This window comes from Dermacentor variabilis, chromosome 10 (genome assembly GCF_050947875.1).
Source record: "Dermacentor variabilis isolate Ectoservices chromosome 10, ASM5094787v1, whole genome shotgun sequence".
In the NCBI taxonomy this organism is placed as follows: Eukaryota; Metazoa; Arthropoda; class Arachnida; order Ixodida; family Ixodidae; genus Dermacentor; species Dermacentor variabilis.
Window position 1 is genome coordinate 42086660 of NC_134577.1, and position 26075 is coordinate 42112734.

At 44.3% G+C, this 26075-nt stretch overlaps 1 protein-coding gene across 10 annotated transcripts in view; it reads right to left on the bottom strand.

Moving 5' to 3' along the window:
- LOC142560405 (uncharacterized) overlaps nucleotides 1-26075 on the bottom strand; it is a 46248-nt gene that overhangs the window by 13039 nt on the left and 7134 nt on the right. For 6 of the 10 annotated variants that reach the window (XM_075672489.1, XM_075672486.1, XM_075672488.1 and 3 more), the window contains exons 3-5: nucleotides 25417-25538; nucleotides 16290-23269; nucleotides 2259-2382 (exon numbers count right to left, since the gene is read on the bottom strand). The gene's annotated coding sequence lies outside the window, so the exon portion shown is untranslated. The other 4 variants (XM_075672484.1, XM_075672487.1, XM_075672491.1 and 1 more) reach the window with 4 other exon arrangements.

The window sequence follows — 26075 nt, forward strand, 5'->3', positions numbered from 1 at the left end:
CCCAGCATATGTTAGGCCGGTGGCTTGCGCTTGGAGACTGCGCATTAAAGAGTGGAAGCAAGACTTGTTTAGGGCATTTGTGAAGCAAAGATTTACAATGCTCCGTTTAACGAGCTTGGAATGGGCCGACAGATAAGACAAAAGTGGCTTGTTCCCTCTGGGCTCGTACGTTCAGCACAAGTGATCTCTAGAGATACTAAGCCGCAAATCTAAAAACCTTAATGAGTCATCCACCGATAATTCATGCGGCAGGGGAAGTGGCGACAAACACTCGCTGAATTAGCTAAGTACATCTGAAACAACAGGCTCAAAACCTTGACCTTCACACGCAAAAAGTAACAAGAAGTCATCCACAAAACGGAAAACTTTTACAACCACTGTGTTATCAAGGTGGCTAGCAAGAAGGCAGTCATGGTAAGCGAGAAAAATGTCACTTAAAATTGGTGCTATGCATGAACCAATGCACACACCACTTTTTTGAGTGTCGATGTGTTCATGCTATGAGGCAAACATTCCAAGCAGCTAATCCATAATCCAAGCAGCTATCCAATCATAATCCAAGCAGCTCAAGGAAGCTGCTTACTGAAACAGCAGAAGCATTCTGGAACATAACTGAACCGTAGTTGTCAGTACAGCCTTCTATGCACTGTAGCAGCATATCATGCGGTAAAGGATAGCACAGGTCGTTGATGTCAATGGAGCAGGTATTGAGGCCCTTGTCATTACTTCACATATACACAATGATATCATTAGAGTCTTTTACCAAAAAAGGGTCGTCAGTTGTTAGCAGGTTAAGTTTCCCCTGTAAAAACAAAGCACACATTCTGCCAAGTCCCCTTCTCGGAGATAATGACATGCAGCGGCCAGCCAACCTTGCGAGGTTTTGACAGTGAAAAACAAATCCCAGCTAGGCTTTTTGCTTTTGTCAATAGAACTGGCTAACCGATTTAGACTCAGTGCTTTACTAAGTTTTTTCACTTCCATTCTTACATTTAAAAGCGCTATGTCCTCAGGGCATTTGAACACAGAACTAATAGCCTCGTGGGCTTTTGAGCCAAACACATCACTTGGTAAAACAACAAAACCTCCTTCCTTGTCAGCAGTTAGCAACAAAAGGGAATGCTCTCTAAAGAACGGCACGACGCTGTTAACAGGCAAGTTTTTGCGGAGGGCATTAGACTGCAACAAAACATGTACGCCTTCAGAAACACAACGTTCAGTCTCAGCCTCAGGGGCTCGCTTGGCTACTTGCCGAACAAGAGTGAGCAGTTCCGATGGTGACATCCGAGGTTCCACTGTAAACTTGGGAACCAAACTTAACACCTGTTGCACTCCTTATGGAATAGGCACATCACATGCTGTGTGGACTGGGTTGCTTTGGCGTAGGAGACTTCTTGGGGCTGATAGCCCGAAGCTGGATGAGTGCGTGCTGCCAGATGAATTCAGTTGTTCGGTCGGTGATGACACGAAGTTCAAGGCACTTCTTCTTTGCCCTGGGAGGGGTCTCAGCGCTGTGAAGTTGGAAGACTAGAATGTCATGGTACAACCGTGCCTGGCGTTTCCACTCTGAATGAAGTATTCTGCAGATTCTCATTCCGTGTTGAGACGAAGGAGCAAGGCCTCCAAATAAGTGTTTAATTTGCGGAAGAAGTATCTTGAGCCATATGCAATAGGCAAGTATGCGCGCCCAACATTCAGCAACGGCGATGAGGTTCACAAGAAAACACGGATCAGCGAGAAAACAAATAAAATAGCCAGATGTGCTTGAAATATCACTTGATAAGATGGAAGCTTGCGTGAGTTGGTGATTCAATATTGACATGTTTGCACTGAAGGAACTGAAGGAAGAACACAACACAGGCACTGACTTCAACTGATCTTTATTTGTGAAATTGCAAGAAGCATATACATGAGCAAAAGTAATGAATGTTTGTTTCACAGAATGCAATGCCCACATCTTTGTAACGTCATGCTCTGCTGCCTCTCTATACCAAAGCTTCAAAGAACTGAACAGTCACTTTCCTTGACCTAATGTTTTGATTTCCATTCACTCTTCTGTCCTCTCTGTTTTTGCTGTGCTGTAGATAAAGACAACAAGCCACGCTCTACCAGCAAGCCGAATCCTACACCATTCTGCACTTCCCTTGACAAACCACCAAGAAAGCTCAACACAAGAGCGTGCTAGTTTTGCATCAAAGCGGGCATGGCAGTGCTGTATAATGACGTTAAAAATAATATGGCAAAGAAGAATAACTTACGTCCTTTAAAGTCATAATTCCAAGCATATGCCAGATTGAGGAGGAAAGTGAACAAGGCACACAGCACGAAAGACTTGACGAAAGTATCCATGCTGAGCTTGAAGTGACAGCAGCTGCTTCAAGCCTGCATACCCCAAGAAAGCAATTGTTTGGGGTTTGGTGATGATACTTATAAATGAGCATAGCCAGCAATACTCAAAGAAGTGTATTGAGATCGGGTAGCCTCGCTTTGTACAATCACACAGCATTGCATGCTTATTGCCTTACTGTATATTCATCACTAAAGCGTGCTTTATGCAGTCACCATTTAACATGGATACATCAAAGCATGGCATTTTTTAGGCATGGCACAATTATCAAACAGTATAAAAAAGATGCACCGACGTTCAAAAAAGCGTCAGATACACATTTCACATGGTAACTGGTTAATGAAAATGAATGCAATATGCGCAATAAATGGTAAGCGTGTTTATAAGGAAGCCCTAACAATCTCATGTCATAACCATATGACAAGTTCAGCATCAATATAATGCCCCCAAATTTCAAAGTAAAATGTCTATAAATTAGGTGGCAAATGTTAGCCCAGTGACAATAGCTTGTACAGCACTGACATTAGCTTGAAACCAGTAGGAAACTGGACATCATCGTATGTTAAAGTGATGCTATCACTAGATAAGCGAATAACTCAAGGCGCAGTGCATTTCAAGCAAGCAAATGTGATGTGTGACTGTTGCACGCTTCCTGTGACACAATATGAAAATTTTATAATTAAGTTGCCACATCTTCTTGCAGGAAATATTACGTGGAAGGCTTTTACTTGGATTTGTTTTCTTTGTAACCAAATGCACTGCATGCCTATGGGTGCCTTCTAATTCTTCAAAGTCGTAATTCTGTCGCAGCATGTGAAACAGACTTTACACGAAAGCGGCAGGCACTTTAAACGAGTAAATATGGTAGCAGCGATTTTTGTGTGAAACATTAAAATCTAGCATAAGAACTAATGGCCACGTGTACATTTACAGTCGTCTATAGTAAACAACTCAACGATAGATCAAAAATAACGTACAGCGCAAAGGACCAGGACAGCGATAGACGACATACACAGCGCTGACTTCCAACAATATTTTATTGCGTTGCCACATCGTGTGTATATATACAAGAAGAGGCATGCGCAGAAAATGTACGACAGTCACATGGGGTGTTCTAACAGCAAGTCATTGAACGATACATGGTCACCTCAAAAAATAATAATAATAAATAAAACAAATTAAGCAATACAATTTCTATCTGTCTAGAAACGCGACTTCACCAGGGGTCAGCGCGATTGAGGGCGCACTAACGCAAGAACTGCCTAGTTTTCTGATGAAATCAGCTTCCACTATTTCGCGTGTGAGTTGTGAGCAGTGTCTCGCTAAAACATGCGTATCTTCAAAGAATGGCACGCAGCCGCAGTCCCGGCAATGGATGCCCAAGTGGCCTTGTACAGTGTTGCGGACGTTGTTAGAATGCTCTCTTAGTCGATCATTTAAGCACCTGCCCGTTTGTCCTACATAATTACGGCCGCAAGACAGGGGAATTTCGTAGACTACATTGGTTATGCACGTCACAAACCGTTTTTTGTGCCCGACAGAACAACAACTCTGATGCGATTTAGGCGTGTTTACACGACTACAGAGCCTTGCCAATTTTTCCGGGGCCGAGAAAACGACTGCGATTCCTACACGCTGCCCAATTTTCTTTAGCCTATGGGATACATCATGCACATATGGCAGCACTGCAAATCTGCGTCTTTCAGCCCGCTGGTTTCCTGATTGAGCGGGATCATCACGTTTTGTGCGCCTCAGAAGCTGTTCAGCTATGGCTGAAATTAAGACCAAAGGGTAACCAGCCCAAGAGAGGCGATCAACCTGAGCAGCGAGACTATGTTGCATCTGGTGTGGGCACGATTTATTGAGGCTGTTAACGATACATAACTTTATAATACCTCGTTTAACGAGTTTTGAGTGTGCGGAGTTAAAGGGCAAGAGTGGCTTCTTATTTCTCGGCTCGAAGCACCAGCACACATGTTTGTTAGCAAGGCTCAGCCTGAGATCTAGAAAGCGCAAGGAATCATCGATGGGGAACTCATGCGTAAGTTCTAGAGGCTCCAGCTCCTTCTTAAAGATCTCCAAGACTTCAGAAACAACAGGCTCAAAAGCGGGATTAGTGCAATCAATAAATATCAGGTAGTCGTCCACAAACCTGCACACCTTGACAACAGGGGACGCGGCTAGGTGACCATGAATATTGCGATCATGATGAGCTAGGTAAATATCACTTAATACGGGCGCAAGACATGATCCTATACAAACACCATTCCTTTGTATGTAATTTTGTTCATTCCATGAGACGTAAGTTGATTTCAAGTAGAAGGTGAGCAATTCAAGAAAGCCGCTAACAGAAACACCCGTAGCATTTTGAAAGCCAACTGATCCAAAGTCATCAATGCATTCTTCAACAACCAGAAGCAACTTGTCATGCGGAAGTGAATAGTACAGATCTTTAACGTCGATCGAGAACATGTTGAGTCCCTTTTCATTCTCTTTTAAAAAGCTAGTAACTTCACCAGAATGTCTAACGAGAAAAGGATCGTCAATGATTAGAAGGTTTAGTTTGTCTTGCAAAAACAAGCCAACAGCTTTCTGCCACGTCGTTGCTTCAGTTACGATAACCCGCAGAGGGCAGTCATTCTTATGCGTCTTAGCTGAGAAGAAAATGTCTAGGCTTAGCTTTTTAGTTTTTTCTATCACTTTTGCTAGCTTGTCAAGGTTAAGGGATTTGCATAGTTTTTTTGCTTTCAATTTCACGTTTGCAAGGGAAACACTGTCAACACGTTTAAAAACTGAATCAATGGCAACGGCAGCCTTCGCATTGAAGTCACCTAACGGCAGGACAGCAAAACCACCTTCTTTGTCAGAGGGTAAAAGTGATAATGAGTTCGCTTTCAGAAACGATGTAACATATCCGACCGGGAGAACCTTTGTGGAAGGTTTGCAACGCGTTAAAACATCAACACCTTCCGCAACACACCTTTCTGATTCGGTGTCCGGAGCACGTCCAGCAACTTGCCTAACAAGGGTGAGAAGTTCGTGTGGCGATTTTCGAGGTTCCACGGCAAACTTCGGCCCAAGGGCTAACACATGCTGCACTTTTTCTGGAAGCGTCACGTCTCCAATACGGTGCACATTGTCCCTCGGCAGGGGTTTCTTCTTTGGAGTAATGGCACGTAGTTGTAGAAGCGCATGTTGCCAGAGATATTCAGCAGTTCTGTCGACAATAGCAGCCAACTCACGCCACTTTTTCTTTGCCGTAGACGGTCTGTCAGAACTGTGAAGTCGAAGAAACAAGACGTCACGGTAGAAGTGGGCCTGGCGTTGCCATTCCGAGCGCAGAATCTTGCAGATCCTCACGCTATGCCCACAAGAGGGTCTGAACCCACCACACAGGGCTGCCACTTCGGGAGGTATGATCTTGACTCGAATGCAGTAAGCGAATGAACGAGCCCGGCAGACGGCAAGAGCAATTAAACTGACCAAAACACTGGGACTTGCTGAGGAACAGGGGAAAGACGAAGGGAAAGGGCCCATTGTACTAGAAATGAAGTGAACTAGGGTGGTTGCTTGGGCTAGTTGGTAATTCATGATCAAAAATAACGTACAGCGCAAAGGACCAGGACAGCGATAGACGACATACACAGCGCTGACTTCCAACAATATTTTATTGCGTTGCCACATCGTGTGTATATATACAAGAAGAGGCATGCGCAGAAAATGTACGACAGTCACATGGGGTGTTCTAACAGCAAGTCATTGAACGATACATGGTCACCTCAAAAAATAATAATAATAAATAAAACAAATTAAGCAATACAATTTCTATCTGTCTAGAAACGCGACTTCACCAGGGGTCAGCGCGATTGAGGGCGCACTAACGCAAGAACTGCCTAGTTTTCTGATGAAATCAGCTTCCACTATTTCGTGTGTGAGTTGTGAGCAGTGTCTCGCTAAAACATGCGTATCTTCAAAGAATGGCACGCAGCCGCAGTCCCGGCAATGGATGCCCAAGTGGCCTTGTACAGTGTTGCGGACGTTGTTAGAATGCTCTCTTAGTCGATCATTTAAGCACCTGCCCGTTTGTCCTACATAATTACGGCAGGTGCTTAAATGATCGACTAAGAGAGCATTCTAACAACGTCCGCAACACTGTACAAGGCCACTTGGGCATCCATTGCCGGGACTGCGGCTGCGTGCCATTCTTTGAAGATACGCATGTTTTAGCGAGACACTGCTCACAACTCACACGCGAAATAGTGGAAGCTGATTTCATCAGAAAACTAGGCAGTTCTTGCGTTAGTGCGCCCTCAATCGCGCTGACCCCTGGTGAAGTCGCGTTTCTAGACAGATAGAAATTGTATTGCTTAATTTGTTTTATTTATTATTATTATTTTTTAAGGTGACCATGTATCGTTCAATGACTTGCTGTTAGAACACCCCATGTGACTGTCGTACATTTTCTGCGCATGCCTCTTCTTGTATATATACACACGATGTGGCAACGCAATAAAATATTGTTGGAAGTCAGCGCTGTGTATGTCGTCTATCGCTGTCCTGGTCCTTTGCGCTGTACGTTATTTTTGATCATGAATTACCAACTAGCCCAAGCAACCACCCTAGTTCACTTCATTTCTAGTACAATGGGCCCTTTCCCTTCGTCTTTCCCCTGTTCCTCAGCAAGTCCCAGTGTTTTGGTCAGTTTAATTGCTCTTGCCGTCTGCCGGGCTCGTTCATTCGCTTACTGCATTCGAGTCAAGATCATACCTCCCGAAGTGGCAGCCCTGTGTGGTGGGTTCAGACCCTCTTGTGGGCATAGCGTGAGGATCTGCAAGATTCTGCGCTCGGAATGGCAACGCCAGGCCCACTTCTACCGTGACGTCTTGTTTCTTCGACTTCACAGTTCTGACAGACCGTCTACGGCAAAGAAAAAGTGGCGTGAGTTGGCTGCTATTGTCGACAGAACTGCTGAATATCTCTGGCAACATGCGCTTCTACAACTACGTGCCATTACTCCAAAGAAGAAACCCCTGCCGAGGGACAATGTGCACCGTATTGGAGACGTGACGCTTCCAGAAAAAGTGCAGCATGTGTTAGCCCTTGGGCCGAAGTTTGCCGTGGAACCTCGAAAATCGCCACACGAACTTCTCACCCTTGTTAGGCAAGTTGCTGGACGTGCTCCGGACACCGAATCAGAAAGGTGTGTTGCGGAAGGTGTTGATGTTTTAACGCGTTGCAAACCTTCCACAAAGGTTCTCCCGGTCGGATATGTTACATCGTTTCTGAAAGCGAACTCATTATCACTTTTACCCTCTGACAAAGAAGGTGGTTTTGCTGTCCTGCCGTTAGGTGACTTCAATGCGAAGGCTGCCGTTGCCATTGATTCAGTTTTTAAACGTGTTGACAGTGTTTCCCTTGCAAACGTGAAATTGAAAGCAAAAAAACTATGCAAATCCCTTAACCTTGACAAGCTAGCAAAAGTGATAGAAAAAACTAAAAAGCTAAGCCTAGACATTTTCTTCTCAGCTAAGACGCATAAGAATGACTGCCCTCTGCGGGTTATCGTAACTGAAGCAACGACGTGGCAGAAAGCTGTTGGCTTGTTTTTGCAAGACAAACTAAACCTTCTAATCATTGACGATCCTTTTCTCGTTAGACATTCTGGTGAAGTTACTAGCTTTTTAAAAGAGAATGAAAAGGGACTCAACATGTTCTCGATCGACGTTAAAGATCTGTACTATTCACTTCCGCATGACAAGTTGCTTCTGGTTGTTGAAGAATGCATTGATGACTTTGGATCAGTTGGCTTTCAAAATGCTACGGGTGTTTCTGTTAGCGGCTTTCTTGAATTGCTCACCTTCTACTTGAAATCAACTTACGTCTCATGGAATGAACAAAATTACATACAAAGGAATGGTGTTTGTATAGGATCATGTCTTGCGCCCGTATTAAGTGATATTTACCTAGCTCATCATGATCGCAATATTCATGGTCACCTAGCCGCGTCCCCTGTTGTCAAGGTGTGCAGGTTTGTGGACGACTACCTGATATTTATTGATTGCACTAATCCCGCTTTTGAGCCTGTTGTTTCTGAAGTCTTGGAGATCTTTAAGAAGGAGCTGGAGCCTCTAGAACTTACGCATGAGTTCCCCATCGATGATTCCTTGCGCTTTCTAGATCTCAGGCTGAGCCTTGCTAACAAACATGTGTGCTGGTGCTTCGAGCCGAGAAATAAGAAGCCACTCTTGCCCTTTAACTCCGCACACTCAAAACTCGTTAAACGAGGTATTATAAAGTTATGTATCGTTAACAGCCTCAATAAATCGTGCCCACACCAGATGCAACATAGTCTCGCTGCTCAGGTTGATCGCCTCTCTTGGGCTGGTTACCCTTTGGTCTTAATTTCAGCCATAGCTGAACAGCTTCTGAGGCGCACAAAACGTGATGATCCCGCTCAATCAGGAAACCAGCGGGCTGAAAGACGCAGATTTGCAGTGCTGCCATATGTGCATGATGTATCCCATAGGCTAAAGAAAATTGGGCAGCGTGTAGGAATCGCAGTCGTTTTCTCGGCCCCGGAAAAATTGGCAAGGCTCTGTAGTCGTGTAAACACGCCTAAATCGCATCAGAGTTGTTGTTCTGTCGGGCACAAAAAACGGTTTGTGACGTGCATAACCAATGTAGTCTACGAAATTCCCCTGTCTTGCGGCCGTAATTATGTAGGACAAACGGGCAGGTGCTTAAATGATCGACTAAGAGAGCATTCTAACAACGTCCGCAACACTGTACAAGGCCACTTGGGCATCCATTGCCGGGACTGCGGCTGCGTGCCATTCTTTGAAGATACGCATGTTTTAGCGAGACACTGCTCACAACTCACACGCGAAATAGTGGAAGCTGATTTCATCAGAAAACTAGGCAGTTCTTGCGTTAGTGCGCCCTCAATCGCGCTGACCCCTGGTGAAGTCGCGTTTCTAGACAGATAGAAATTGTATTGCTTAATTTGTTTTATTTATTATTATTATTTTTTGAGGTGACCATGTATCGTTCAATGACTTGCTGTTAGAACACCCCATGTGACTGTCGTACATTTTCTGCGCATGCCTCTTCTTGTATATATACACACGATGTGGCAACGCAATAAAATATTGTTGGAAGTCAGCGCTGTGTATGTCGTCTATCGCTGTCCTGGTCCTTTGCGCTGTACGTTATTTTTGATCATGAATTACCAACTAGCCCAAGCAACCACCCTAGTTCACAACGATAGATCATATTCACACTATCAATCAGGTGATAGAGAAATGTGCGGAATATAACCAACCCTTATATATAGCTTTCATTGATTATGAGAAAGCGTTTGATTCTGTCGAAACCTCAGCAGTCATAGAGGCATTACGGAATCAGGGTGTAGACGAGCCGTATGTAAAAATACTGAGAGATATCTATAGCGGCTCCACAGCCACCGTAGTCCTCCATAAAGCAAGCACCAAAATCCCAATAAAGAAAGGCGTCAGGCAGGGAGATACGATATCTCCAATGCTATTCACAGCGTGTTTACAGGAGGTATTCAGAGACCTGGATTGGGAAGAATTGGGGATAAAAGTTAATGGAAAACACCTTAGTAACTTGCGATTCACAGATGATATTTCCTTGCTTAGTAACTCAGGGAACAAATTGCAATGCGTTCTCACTGACCTGGAGAGGCAAAGCAGAAGGGCGGGTCTAAAAATTAATCGGCAGAAAACTAAATCAATGTTTAACAGTCTCGGAAGAGAACAGCAGTTTACATAGGTAGCGAGGCACTGGTAGTGGTAAGGGAATACATCTACTTAGGGCAGGTAGTGACCGCGGATCTGGATCATGAGACTGAAATAATCAGAAGAATAAGAATGGGCTGGGGTGCATTCGGCAGGCATTCTCAGATCATGAACAGCAGGTTGCCATTATCCCTCAAAAGAAAAGTGTATAACCAGCTGTGGCTTACCAGTACTCACGTACGGGGCAGAAACCTGGAGGCTTACGAAAACGAGCTATGGAAAGAAGAATGATGGGTCTAACGTTAAGGGATAAGAAAAGAGCAGATTGGGTGAGGGAACAAACGCGAGTTAATGACATCTTAGTTGAAATCAAGAAAAAGAAATGGGCATGGGCAGGACATGTAATGAGGAGGAAAGATAACTGATGGTCATTAAGGGTTACGGACTGGATTCCAAGGGAAGCGCAGCAGGGGGTGGCAGAAAGTTAGGTGGGCGGATGAGATTAAGAAGTTTGCAGGGACAACATGGCCACAATTAGTACATGACCGGAGTAGTTCGAGAAGTGTGGAAGAGGCCTTTGCCCTGCAGTGGGTGTAACCAGGCTGATGATGATGATAGGAAAAATGTATAGAATATAAATTGTCGCGCTTCCAACACACACACACACACACACACGCACACATATATATACATATATTGTTACATTGCAAAAGTCTCATAGAAATATGTATTTCCAAATATTTGCGAGAGAGACAATGATGCATAAACAAGATGGCTGTCGAGACCGATTTGACCTCTACACGTCAAATCATCTTCTGATTGGTGCCACTCTCGGTTGCTCCGCAACATAACCCCTGCCTGTAAAGGCACAGTCTTGGCGCTACTACAAGGGAGGTGAACTCATGCCAAAGTAAGGCTTCAGCTGGGACACATGCACAACGTCCGTAGGGACACACGAGTTCAGTGGAGCGATCTCGTAGTTCACATCTCCAAGCTGACGCAATATTGTCTAGGGCCCTGTGTAGCACGGCAGTAGCTTTTCAGACAAGCCAACGCGGCGACATGGTGTCCATAGGAGCACAACGGAGCAAGGAGTGAATCGAACGTCCTGATGTCAGCTGTTGTACCGGATCTTCTGCGCGGCTCGAGACTCAGTGAGCCGGGAGCCAGCAATCTGGCTTGTCGTTCGAGCCCAGGCGAAGAAATCTTGAGCATATTCAGTGGGAGTGTTCGTCGAGGAAGGAAGCAGCATGTCAAAGGGCAAAGAAGGGTGGTGGCCGAAAAGAAGGTAAAAGGGTGAAAAGCCAGCTGTCTAGTGATGGAACGAATTATAGGTGAAAGTCGCGAAGAGCAACATAACATCCCAATCACTGTGGTTGTCAGAAACTTATGTAGGCAGCATTTCTGTCAACATGCGATTGAGCCACTCCATCAGTCCGTTTGTCTGCAGGTAGTAGGCGGTGGAAAGCCTGTGCTCAGCAGAACAGGAGCGAAGTAGGTCTTCAACTACTCGGGACAAGAATGTGTGGCCATGATCAGTAAGGAGCTGCCAGGGTGCGTCGTGATGGAGGATGACGTCATGTAAAAGGAAACCTGCCACCTCAGTTGCACAGCTTGTGCTTTACTCATGTGATCGCGTACAGGGTCGTGTAATTAGTTGTGGCAACGACCCACTTATTGCCAGATTTTGACATTGGAAGAAGGCTAAGAAGGTTGACACCAATACGAAAGAATGGTTCTGAGGGCACATCGATGGGGTGAAGGCATCCATCGGGCAGCACAGCAAGTTTTTTGCAGTGCTGACAGAGTGCACAGGCTGCAACATAGCGGGTCACAGAGCGGTACAAGCCTTACCAGTAGAAGCGGCGCCATATGCAGCCGTAAGTACGCGAAACGCCAAGGTGGCCTGCAGTGGCCCCGTCATGCAACTGCTCAAGAACTGACGTCCAGAAATGGCATGGTACAACAAGTAAATGTTGTGGTCCTTCAGGGTGTAAGCTGGCAACATTAGAGAATGTCGTCGTGGAGCACAAACACACGCAGTGTGGGTGCGGAATGTCCAGAATTGAGACGATCGATCAGAACACATAAGCAATCATGCTGTTGTTCAGTGCAGATATGGTGCAGATCAGAAATGGCCAGCACGCAAGAGTCGGTGCCAGCGGCACAATATTCAGGGCAACTGAGAGGATGAAGGGAGAGGCAGTCGACATCCTTGTGCAAACGGCCTGACTTATATAAAAGAGCAAATGAATATTCTTGGAGCTGTAGTGCCCATCTACCCAATCGAAAGGGTTGAAATCCGGGCCAGTTGGTACATAGTTGACCCCACTGGACCCAATCGTCCAGTGGGGTATTTACAGTGAGGAGAGCCAGCACAAGGTGTGGCGATTGGTAACCATGGAAAATGTGCAGCTGTACAAGTAGGGGCAGAATTTGGCAACTGCTAAGACTAATGCGAGGCACTACCATTCGGTAATTGAAAAATTCCTCTCGGCGGGTGGCAGGAGGTGGCTGGCGTATGCAGTTGCGTGCCCTGCATTATGCTGCCATTGAACAAGTACAGCCCCAATTCTATAGCCACTGGCATCCGTGTGAATTTCAGTGGCGGCAGATGGATCATAATGAGCCAGCAATGAGGGAGTTGTGAGCAAGCGTACGAGGGCAGAGAAGGCTTCGGTTTAAGCAGGGCCCCACATGAAAGCAACGTCATTCTTAAGTAAGCTGGTGAGTGGGCGAGCAGTTTTGGTGAAATTCTCGATAAAACAACAGAAATATACGAGCATAGCCCAGCAAAGCTCCTTACGTCTGCGGCGGAAGACGGAACAGGACAATTCTGGGCAGCGCAAACCTTGTCAGGGTCGGGTTGAATGCCAGCGCAACTGACAAGATGGCCAAGAATGGTAATGTGACTATGGCCAACGCGGCATTTGGACGAGTTCAACTGTAGGTCAGCAATTGCAGGAAAACAGCAAGAATAGCCGATAGATGCGTTAGATGACTCATGAAAGTTGAAAAGACTATGACATCATCTAGATGACACATACATGTGGACCATTTATAGCTGTGAAGTAAGGAGTCCATCATTCATTTGAAGCTTGCTGGGGCATTAAAAAGGCCGAACGGCATAACCTTGAATTGGTAGAGGCCATCCGGTCTTATGAAGGCAGTTTTCTTATGGTCCATGTCATCTACTGAGATTTGCCAATAGCCTGACTGGAGGTCTATGAGAAGTACTTGGTTCCGTGCAAACATTCCAAGGCGTCATCAATAGGCGGCAAAGAGTAGACATCCTTGCATGTGGTTTGGTTCAGGTGCCTGTAATCCACACAGAAGTGCCAACTTCCATCCTTCTTAACAATGTCAACAGGGAATGGGCATGGACTGCAAGATGGCTAGATAACGCCCTTAGTCAACATCTTATCAACCTCTCGTATCACTTCTCGTTCAGCATGTAAAACATGGTATGGCCAACGGCGTATTAGATTGGCATCCCTGGTGTAAATACAATGGGTGACTACCGATGTATGGGCTAAAGGGCAGCAGTCCAGGTCAAAAATGTTGCGGTAAGTTTCCAAGAGACGGCGGAGGTCAGCAGCTTGTGCCGGAAGAAGATCAGGTGCAGTCATCCTGCTAGTTTGTCTCTGAGAGTTGGGTGAATCGGAGATTCCTGTAGAGGATGACAGAATTTTGGGGTCAAGAGCCAATATCTCGCAATCAATCAGAGGCGAGATGTAGCCCAAAGAAATGCCTCTGGGAAGAATTGGAGTTGAGCAGTTAAAGTTAAGGAGACGGAGCGATGTCTGATTGCCTGCAACAGTGAGCACCGGTATGGGGAACGGCCAAATTTCTTTCAAGCAGTATGTCAGCGGTGGCACATAGTGCACAGATGCTGTCAGGAACATGTGGGATGAAAGTAGAGTGACGTACGTAGTGGCTTGAGGCGACAGGTGGATGTCTTCGGGAGAACATAACCGTGGTTGTGTGACTGGTGGACTATAGTAGCCATGGGGCAGTTCAAGCTGAATGACACTAGACGTGCAATCAAGGAGGGCCGAATGGGACGATAAAAAGTCTAAGTCGGGTATAACGTCGTAAGGGCATTGTTCCAAAACAGCAAACACAACAGTCACTGGGCACCCCGCAATGCCAATGCGAGCGGTGCACATACCAAGGATGGTAGGCATTCCTCCATCGATGACGTGGAGGTTGCGTGATGCAGCGAGTGTGAGAACTTTGTTCAGGCATTGGCGCAATCGGGCACTCATCACGGAGATGTACATGCCAGTGTCAATGAGTGCAAGGACACTGACACCATCGACTAAAATGTCCATCAAGTTCTGTTTGGTAGGCAATGTGATCAGAGGGTTTCGCGGTCAAGTTGTCAATGCAGCATCACGCCTGGGAGCTGCATCGCTTAGTTTTCTGGAGACGGGAGTCAGGGCTGCATCGGGGACGGTGAGCGACGATTCTGCGGAGATGGGGACACTGGTCAACAAGCTGGTGGTGAATGGGACTGGTGACGTCGGATTGACGACGGGGGACTGTTCCAAGGAGCACGAGCGTCATTGTTTGGCTGTAGCAGTGCGAATGGAGGCTGGTAACAATGCTCACTCTGTTCCGAGTGATAACTGGTGAATGGTGGTCGCAGAGGGGAGAATACAGTACGGTTGTTACAATGGCAAGCAACATGTCCTATATGCCGGCAGGCAAGACAGATTGGTCGATCATCTGCGGTTTGCCACTCGGCTGGCTTTCAGTAGCATGCAGGATACCGCAGGCAAGTCGATAGGCCTGGAATATGAGACACCTGTGAAGCGGCAACAGCACATATAGAATGAACTCCAAGGCTAGCGAGTTCTTCGCTGACTGTTGCCTGCATAAATGGTGCTATAGGCAAGTTGTTCCACTCACTGGGGCGGGACAAAAGGGCTGCAGGAGCCATGGCTTCAAGTTTTTGCCGCACTATCCACGTCAGGTCATCTGATGCTGGTGGTCACTGCACTCCTAGTCTGTCGTCACAAGAGGATGTCGCAGCTGTGTTCAGCAGACGTGCAAACAGCGTTGCAATGTCGCACCTCTTGGACTGCTCAAAGCATTGACGCTCCTTTATGATGTCCTGTACTGTTTCACAATTTTTGCACATGAGCAGTTTGAAAGCATTATTAGCGATCCCCCTCAGTACAAGCGCAACCTGGTCTGACTCAGCCATGTCACTGTCGGTCTTATGGCACAGAGCCAGCACATCCGAGATGTGAGAGAAATGATTCTGTGGATGTCTGGGCACGGGTCACTAGTTATTTCTTAGCAGTGCTCTTCCACACGGCGAGACAGCCGAACAAGTCCCTCAGCTTCTGTTTGCACGTGTCCCAGTCATTAAGCTCTTCCTCATGGTTGTCATACCACACCTTCGCCTCGTAGGTAGAATACCAAGTCAGCTAACATAATCAATGGATTCAATTTGTTGTAGGCACTTGCACGCTCATACGTGGCAATCCAGTCTTCCACTTTGAGGTGATCAGTTCCGCAGAATGTTCCTGTATCCCGCCGCTGAGCCAGCAAAACTGTTGGTTGTAGGCGTTGATGTGGGCTGCACCATGTCGCATCCTATTTCGTCCGTCATGTTGTCCAGTCCAAGGTGGTGACCACTTCGGAACTCTGTTGTTTCTCATGGGTACCCCACACCTCTCACCAATTTGTTACGCTGCAGAAGTTACATATAAGGATGTATTTGCAATATTTGCAAGAGAGAACTATGCATAAACAAGATTGCTGTCGAGACCGATTCCACATCTACACGCCAAATCGTCTTCCTCTGACGTACGTGCGCTGTCGATACCGCCGCCGTCGCGAACGCGCCGTAAGTATTCAAATGATCCCCATCGCAATAAAATAATAAGGAATAGTTAAGCACGCACCGCGACTGCTCGTACAGTGACGCAACAGCAGCGAGAAACAAGTGAGCTATGTGTTAAGCACGGATTTTTGCGGACAAGGCAGCGGAAAATAAAATCACGCGTGATTTATACACGTTTTTGAACGTTGATGGAAACGAATTCTGGCTGTTCTGTTATTTTTATGGCAAGGCTACGCGCGCAGTTATCGAATGTCGCCTACTTCGAAGGATATATCACAAGTCGTAGACATAACGGTATCTGAAAGTTCAGGCAGTATTTTGCAGTCACTTTCGGTTTCCTTCGGCTTTTTGAATGGTGAAAAAAAAAGATGCTTGGCGGCTCACTTGGCAGCGCCAGGGAATCACAGACGTGACAGCAGTGAAGGCACACGAACGGCAGGTGGGCATCAAGGCACAGGCACGCCGCATTGCCAGCACGGCCATTGCACGGCTCACGGCAATTTCTTTGTCCATGACACTCAAGGAAACGCACACATTCACACTACTGACATCACGCACAGCGAGACGTAAAAATGTAAACACCCGCCCTAGTCACGTGAACCTCATGTGCCGAGGTCACGGCTCTACGGCCGAGATATCCCTAGAATTCGCCGCACACCGTTCGCCGTTTGCGAGCCGCCGTGCGACGGCGGTTTGAAATCAATGTTTAAAATAAGTATAATTGCAGCCTTTATAGAAAATTACTAACACATGCATTCCAGAGTGCTAGAATAGTGTTTTACAAACCATGTAGAATGTGTCCCAAAAGAATTGAACATGACACAGAGTTTACATTCTGAAGGAATAGGGCATCTCGTGGTTTACATGTGGGCAAAGTTTCAAGTGCACCAATTAAATATGGAGTTTGCAAAAAATTATTTAGATAAGTGCTTGAAAGTGTTACACAGCCTTTATACGCATTGTTTTCCAGTATCCTGGGAGAAACCCCTCCACCCCGACTGCAAGTGAGAGAAACATGCTTAATCAATTTTTCATGCAGCATGTTTGTGAAGTTTACACAGTATGCGAACCAGGCAGGATCAACTGTCTCATGGCCATGCACTTACTGCTCATTCTGTATACCCTACAAGCACTACAAGCTAAGATTAATCACCTGTGATAGCCTGGAAACACTCACTTGCACAAATGAAAAGTAGTACAGTGGTAAGTTATCTTTATTCATAATTCAGTGACAACTGAAATGAAATGCTGGTATACAGGGCAACATACACACTTGCAATGCAAGAAGTAAAATGGTGCATGTATAAATGGCAATTTCCTAAGTGAAGATCGGAATACTTTGGAAAGGTCAAGACAGGTTGAGACACAGAGCAGACATAATGCGACTGTTCGGCATATCACAGTATAAAAGAAGGCACCTGTAATAGGCTGATGTACACACATTTATCCTGAAAGCCCAAGCATAAAGAGGGCGGGAAATGTTCACTCGGATGCAGCAAATTAAACACTTCACACCTACAAACAAACACACGCAATGAGACCTCACACCTGCAGACACATTCACAGCATAAATCTGAACACTGAGAACGTGTGCAAACACATTCATAACATGGAGAGCATAAAATAACAGCTCTTGAGGAGCCGAGAAGGCAGTCTGTACACTATGCATTGGCAGTGTGAAGTGGGCTGTGCACCTCAGTTAAAAGCTTGCATATGCAAATCGTAGATGAACACTTCAACAAGGAGGTCAGGGAAGAAAGTTCCACACTAAAGCTATCTGCATGTGACAAACACTGTCTTTTTGAATGCATATGGCACTCAAAGTAAAAGCTGCAGGAGACTCATTGTAGCAAACAGTGGATTTAACTTGAGTGCCACAATAACTCTTTGCACCAATGACACTGGAACTGAAACACAGCAAATGACAACTTGCATAAACATTACAAGCCCTGTTGTTAAAAATAAATTTCGCAGTTTAATATCCCAGGTGACTCACAGACTATTAAACACCACAGTGGAGTGCATCAAACTATTGTGAACACCAGTGTTTTTTTGTTTTTGTTTTTACGTGCACCCAAGGCAACACGACAGGGGAGGGGGACTTTTGCATTCTGCCTCCGTCTAAATGTGGCCGCCGTGGCCTTGGATTGAGCCCGCAACCATGTAGCCAGCAGCAGAATGCCATGGCCACTGATTAACTGTGGCAGGAAGCACATGTGAATTATACTATAGTGAATAGGCTGGACCAAGACACTATCCTGGAGAAGAGTGAATGATGTTCAGTCTGACACCTCCTCCTTCCCTCGCAGCGGCCTTCTGTGCCACCTCTTAAACAATATAGGACTTTCAATCAATTGATATGCTAGCTAACCAGGCAGTGTAAATAAAGTACAGAATAGTATGGACAAATCTATCCAAGTCAGGAGACATAAAAGGTGCAAATGGTTCTTGCTGTGTACCAAACTCAAAAGCATAAAGGAAGGACTTAATTTTTTTTTTTTATTTGATCAACATGGGATAGACGGTGTCACGTCACTGGGTAATAATATTAATGGGACAACGTAGAAGTCATTCACTTGCAGGGTTACTTTCAACATTGTTTGATGCAGCAGCATGATGCCACACTCTAGTGATGAGCACCATTTGGCTCAGCTAATCAATGAATACCAAAAGTAATGCATGTCAAAGCGATCAATTTAGAATGTGGTCCCTGATGATATAATGCCCGCGATTCTCACTACAATGTTGCTGTGCTTAGATTCAAGGCAAGTTCGAGAGCACAATCTAGCTGAATCGTGGCTGTCGCCAGTGGATCACATTATTTTGGCAAACTTGGAGCACTCAAGGACTTTCAGAATTATTTTGGAATGCATGCAATGGAAACCTCCTTCGAAAGGTAGACTTCTTTATGCCGAGATTCATTATTCCAAGAAGGAAGATGCCTTCTAGTCAGCACACAACAGTCAGGACAGATTAGACAGTTATCAGAGCTTGGTTTGTCAAGTGACAGATGCAAAGCTGTCCTTACAACCCTGTAACTTAATCATATGTAACACCTCATCTTTTTATACTGCCATTTGCATCTCCGGATAAAGTGAAATGTATGTTATTAAAAAATATAGTGCTTCTAAACACAGTTGTCATTCAGTGTGCCACAGAGAGAGCCTTAAAATGAGGACAAATAAGGAATGCACAATTGTGTGTTGTGTCTTTCTTCTTATTCTTTTTTCCTCAGAGCACTTAACTGTCGTATTTATCATATCTCGCCATTGCAAGAGATGAAAATCCGAAGGATTCCAGAAAAATACTGCTTTCAATACACAAGATGTGTAGGAAACAGATTTTGGCAGTAGTAGCAGTTTCACAGAACCACACTCTTCGAGAAACAGTAATTTTTTTACTGTGAATGATGAATCACGTTGTTTAAAGTAAAAAAAAAAAAACTTCATTTGGCACTCATTCAATCACTGGCATGACAGTGCAGCATGTGCTATATGATATACCTAAATTACTCGTTTGCACAGTATATTGTACTGAAACTTCACAGAAATATGATTGTAACAAACAAAATATTGGGCCCCTCAGATACCCTTATTCGAATATGAAATTAGTGCTTTGTCTTATAAGGGTGACTAGATGGTGACAATTAGTAAATGCGCCAGAACTCCAAAATCACTAGCACACATCAGCCAAAACTGGTTTTGCACTGTGGCATCTTGGTTCTGCACAGTCATATCACTTATAGTGTAAAAACTAAACAACAGATAGACATAGTGCTCAACAGTGTGTTCAAAGGGGCTGGTTGGTTCATCTTTGCAATAAAAAACAGAAACAGTGCGACACAGGGTGAGCAAGTAAAGAGCACAGAACAGAGTGGCGCTGACTAGCAACCAAATGCTTTATTTGCAAAAGCAGCATATAAAGATATCACTGAAGGTTACATAAAGAACAGAAAAAGAAGGATAAGTGTTAGCCACGGAGATAATCCAGTTCTTTTGTTAATAGCATGAGGGATGCAGAACTGACTTATGTGTTGCCACTTATGAATATGCAAATATCTGTGAATATCTTTGAGGCATTTTGCATATTCACAAGTGGCGACGCATGCGTCAGTTCTGCATTCCTCAAACTATCAACAAACAAATGGGGTTATCTCCGTGGCTAACGCTTATCCTTCTTTTTCTGTTCTTCATGTCACCTTCGACGATGTCTTTATATGCTGCTTCTGCAAATAAAGCATTTGGTTGCTAGTCCGCTTTGTTCTGTGCTCTTTACTCACTCATCCTGTGTAGTGTTGTTTCTGTTTTTTATTCCATAGTGCTCAACAGTTGAAAAAAGTAAAGCCACCCCGTGATACTGGTATTTATGGCCAAACATTTTCACGGTTTACATGGGTTACAGATACACAAAGTTTGTAACAAATGAAAATTTAGCTAGTAAATGTATTTATTTTGTCTAGTATCACATGTTTATACTGTTATAAATGCCCTGTGTTTCTCTGGGAACATGTCTTCTTTTTATCTTATGGTTTGTTTTTTTTTACCTTAGGCTTCGTTTAGGAATATTTTATTGCTTGTAGCTCGAACATTGACCAATGAGACTGCCCAGCCCTAGACACAAGCTTTTGGCTTATGCAGGCTGGCTATTCCTTTGCATATATCTTTTTTGGTAATAAGAGCTATTATTACTACTATTATTATCATCATCATCATCATCATCATCATTATTATTATTATCATAAATGGAAGTAAAGGAGCGAAATGAGTAATAAAAAGTGAAATCTCAGGCATGATATAGTACACAAATATGACTATGAACTTTACAACTTTACTGAAGCTGCTTTCACCAGAGAGGTGCTCACTTTCGCAAGTCGCAGTTCTGACAGCATGACATGGAGGAAGCTCCAGCAGAGACACACTCCTGATCACAACAGCAAGAGAAACAAGTATTTGATTGCATAGCAGCAGGGGTGTTTTTGTTTGCCTAGCTATGTGGTGTGGCAAATGCAAATGGTGCAATGATCAGGAACATATGGAGAAAGTTGACTATTACAATCTGCGCCATACATTCACATACTATATATACTACATTAGGTTATTATACAGGACTGCACTATACTAAATACAAGGAACAGCGGAGTGAAAAGTATAGTATGCTATACTGTTCTTTTGCAAGTGAACAAAATAAATAACTATCTTCTAACTATCCCCAGACTGGCCATCTAGGAAACTTAAGAGATTCCATTGGGCAATAAAATAACAAGAGCACAGAGTTAGGTCTACTGAAAAATTGTAACAAACATTCACCGTTCTTCAATTTCAAAACAAAGTTAGCAAATGTCTTTATAACTTCACAATACGCAATATTATAACACTGCCAGCGTTTTATTGCACTTTGCCAGTAAATTCAACCTTGAATTGTCGGCATTGCAAAAAGCAAGCTTTTGCTTCTTGTGCGACAGTATCAGTTCTGATTAATATCAGATAGAATTTCGTGCAAAGAGGATACAAGGCTTCACCACTCGTGGCACAGAACTCTCGGGAACCTACAGATCCATAACAAGGGCCTGTAAAAATGCACACAAAAATTTAAAGAATGCAAGCTGTGTGCGAGCACAACAGTCAGTGCCGACCACTGGCACCGACTGCACTTGCACCCGAGACTCTCAAGCACCGGCTCTTTCAATGCAGAGCATGTGCCCCACTGCATGCCACCAGCTACTGTCCAATTTCGGGAGTCGGAGCCTTGCCTCCAACACCGAGACGGTGCTACTCTTCTCCAAGGGTACAGCATGGATTCGTGAGAAAGCTTGCACTACTTTGGCGACGCTACTCCTGGAGAAGCATGCGGGCCCTGGCAGCGCACATCACAACATTGGGCAGCAGACTGCACAATGTGCATCAGTGCACATTTTTTATATACGGTATATGTATACGTTATGCAGATTTGCATAATAAACCTGTATGCAAGTTACTTTTGCATCTATCTTATTGAGCGTATCTTTATTTCTCTTGCCATTTAGTGTTGTCCCATTTTCTTGGCTGCAGAACAGTTCAAGTAAGTGCCTATATGTCGACAGGTGAGGTAGTTAAAAAGCCCACAGCCTGTCCTCCTCTATTATCTACCTTTAAACAATAAAAACAAGAACAATAGAACTCCAGATGGAATACGAGTCAGGTGTGTTCTATTGATTACTCCTGTACAAAAATAGGCTGCAAGTCAAAGAAAAAAAAAAAGAGGAGGTGAACTGAGATTACGCTTCACATGTGCAAGATGGCCTCCCATGCAGAGGCTGCAGTGTAAGCACAGGACAGTGGCAGGTTGATGATGCACGCTTTTAGCTAGAGACCTCTGTGTAGGGAGCATTCATTACAGTGCCAAAGTGATAGGTATGCATAACTTTTCCAGCTTAACCATTGGCTTTGTCACACTCCGACTTCTCATATATAGTAGTCGGCACTCCGTGGTGGATGCGCTGGGAGCCACTCTTCGCTGCATTACTTCTCCATTTTAGCCAGGAGGAGTAAGGTGTACAGATCGCTTATGCGGTGCATTCACTGCAAGATGCCACCTCTGGTAGAAACCAGAGTGCAAACAAACCAGCCATTCAGCCGTCATGGTTTTGCATACATGGTGCTCTTATTTACACTACATTCTGTGCACAAACATGGGCATTGTTGAATTCTTGCTTGCATCTATAGAGGAAATGCAACACGCCATGCAACGAAGTGGTGTCTGGCACAATTTTTCCAATGTTTATGCAGTAACAACCTCTGAAACGCCAGAAGCAACCTCTGGATTGATTTTGACCACCTGGGGTTCACCTGCATGTGCGAAAGTCTAAGTACACAACTGCTTTTTCACTCCGCCCTCATTAGAATGTGGCCAGGACTCGAACCCACTACCTCGTGCTCAGCAAGAGAATGCCACAGTCACTCAGCCACTGCAGCGAGTGATTCAACACATGTGTGATTGCCATTCACAGCTGTGATAGCTTATCTACGATTTCATGAAATTCACTGCAGGGGGATTGATATAAGGTGGTGGTGGATCGAATGGTGCGTATGGCGATGGCAATGGTGCAGCAGACGGCTGGACCAGTGGTGCCGCGTAGTAACCCATGCCTTCCTGTGGGAATGGTGCAGTTGGCTGGGGGTGGTAAGTCTGTTGGGGATATGACGTGGCGGGAGGTGATGGTGCTCCTCCCGAAACTAGGGGATATGCTTCAAGGGAAGAGTGCATCCTTGCCCCCGATGTCACCACAGGAGCAGCCGGCGCCAGCGGAGGCGGAATGCGGGGACTGGCATTCTGCATCATTGACGAGAAAGCGGGCTCACCAGCGATTCGGGTCACGGAACAGGTCATACTGTTATAACCTGCAGTTGGCTAGTGTCACTTTGACAGTACGATCTTTACATGCCCAAATCGGTACAGGCGTAATCAAAGGAAACAAAGCCACTACAGGCATAAGTAGCGTCGTGGCAAGGGTCGAATCTCCCCAAGTTCATTGCAGAAAATGTTTTCGTGAAAGTAACGTAACATGCTCAGAATTATCAAAAGAGAGCAGGATGAATTGGGCACATTAAAAAAAAAACAGTGTTGCATTGGCTGTGCAGTAAAATATACAGAAAAGGCCTTTGTTTTGAGAAAGCATGAATAACTTACTATGGCATATACTACATGGAGGTGGTATAGTAATAGCTTTCTCTGTTAATTAAAAAAAGATAATTAACTTTAAAGATAATTGATATTTGTGCAAAAAGTGCCCGGTCATGCATCTGCTCGCCCACCATCAAACAATTCTTGCTGACAAGAATTCACGACAGTGGCAGACATGAATCATTCAAGAATTATGAATTGGCTTTCCAATGAACAATATTTCACTATTTTCAAAATGTTTTCAGGCATTCATCCCTGAAATCAGACAAATGTGCATATTTGTCCACAGAGCTCAAGGAAGGCTTCATGGTGAAGCGTTAAATTGGATGCTGAGGGATTTTTTCACAAGTTAGGGAACAGATATTTCAAAACTTGTTTGGTTTATTATTGCGATTGTGCCATGCGATGTTTGCAGGCCCTTTATTCAGTGCTCCTTCAGCGAATGTATGCAGTCACAAGTCAGCACTGTGTTCATTTATTGCCTTGATATTTTCTTGCTCTGGCATCACTCAAAGCTGCATTCCAAAAAGATTAATCACCGATTTGCTCAATTAACGAGCCCAGTCGAATAATCGTAACAACTGCCTCCCAGGAGACTAAGAGGCCAAACCCACATCTTTCGCATTACGTTTGCAATGCTCTACCAATTGAGCTACAGATGCAACCGCCCCCCTCTGCACTTCCTTGTGCATCGTTATACGTGTAGTAAACCTAGCTCGGGCCGACACATCATTAAACTTGCAATGCAGAAAGCGTGGGCTCAGCTCCCACTGGCAGGAAGTTGTCTTTTCATCCACATTTCCTTTTCAGTAATACCCTTCAAGTGCCATGTGCACAATTGTGTACACCAAGACAGTGTATCAAAAGCAGAAACATTAACGAAAATAATTCCATATAAAATGTGTAGCGTAAATCTTGACACACTTCTGATGGGACCTGTGCTGCAAGTTTGAACAATATGAGCAAAGTGTTTTAGTGAAACGATCGACTTGCAATGTTGATGGCTGGTTGTTTACTCTTGGTTTCAAGTATCTCATCACGTAGCAGGTTTCTTTCTTTCTTTCTTTCTTTCTTTCTAGCACATTCTTTTGATAACAACACATGAATATAGGCAAGACTGGTTAAATCCATAGCCATAGACTAGGTTTTAAACTAAAATGTGCAAGAACAGGCAACAAATTGAGTGTACAAAGCAAACTGTACATAAGAAAACAATTTCTACTGATAAAGAAAAATGTGAATAAACATGAAGTGTGAACCGGTGTAAGGCAATACATAAAAAGAAAACAACAAATGCTTGATAATACAATTAATATGATCTAAAGCATAATGCTAAATGCACTTCTTACATCGTCTTGCACTGACAGTCTAAGAAGGAGTCACTTCTTACGTTATTTTTTGCAATGTTTTACATTAGGGACGTTTTTCAAGTGGCTCTATAGCTGGTTCCCAAGTTCATTGTTCTAGTTCCTGCACAGAGTTCTTGCATGGAGCTCACTTACCGTAAACTTGACAAATTTCACTGAAGAATTGAAAATACATAATCCGCACTACAGTTGTACATTTTTCTTGACTCTGAAGGTACAATACATGAGGTGAAGCTAAACTTTCAAAGGACAGAATTACTTAGCACCAAAGGGGATAATGTTTCAACATTTCAATTAAAAAACAATTTTGCCCATGCTTTCCTTGGTGCTTCATTTACTGTTGGCTTTGTACAATTGTAACTAATACTGTAGTTTCACCAAGAAAAATATTCACTGCTTTCAAAGCATGCACTGTTGTGCTATACTTACATACAGGCTGTGTTGTCGTCGAAGGCAGGCACAGAATATGCTGATACAACCCGCTGCAACCGTCACCGCGACAAAGATTATGAAGATTGTTGCAGGAGGCAACGCAGTCCTGTGTTTTCTCCCTGTGCAAATATTGAGTTTATTTTACACAGATCGTACAGACTTACAACATTTGATGACAGCAGAAAAGAAAGAGTTCAAATTGGGTTTCTCTATTAGTACCGTTTCTCTAACCAGAACAAAACAAAGCAGCAAAGTTGCATACATCACTTGCAGTAAAATAATATACCAAGGATGATGGAATGATCAGACATGACTAATCACCAAATAAAGAAAGCTCGCCGACCATGATGAAGTTGTAATATACACCCAGTTAAGCACTTGCATTAGTATGTACATGATATATAGAAGTTATTTTTCACTATGATGCTTCAGGAAAATGCTAATGGCTGTCTCGGCATGTTGCATTCATTCGTGAGAGTCCCTGTGAATGCAGACAAAAGACAACACCTTGGTGGCCTGCAATGATCACGCTCTGTATACAATTAAGTTTCTCGTTTCTTTTCTCTGAAGAGTAGTATTTCCAGACTCAGGTTCAAGGCTTTGTGAAACTTCACTGGGACATCGAATATATGCCACTATGAATTCTTTCATCCTCC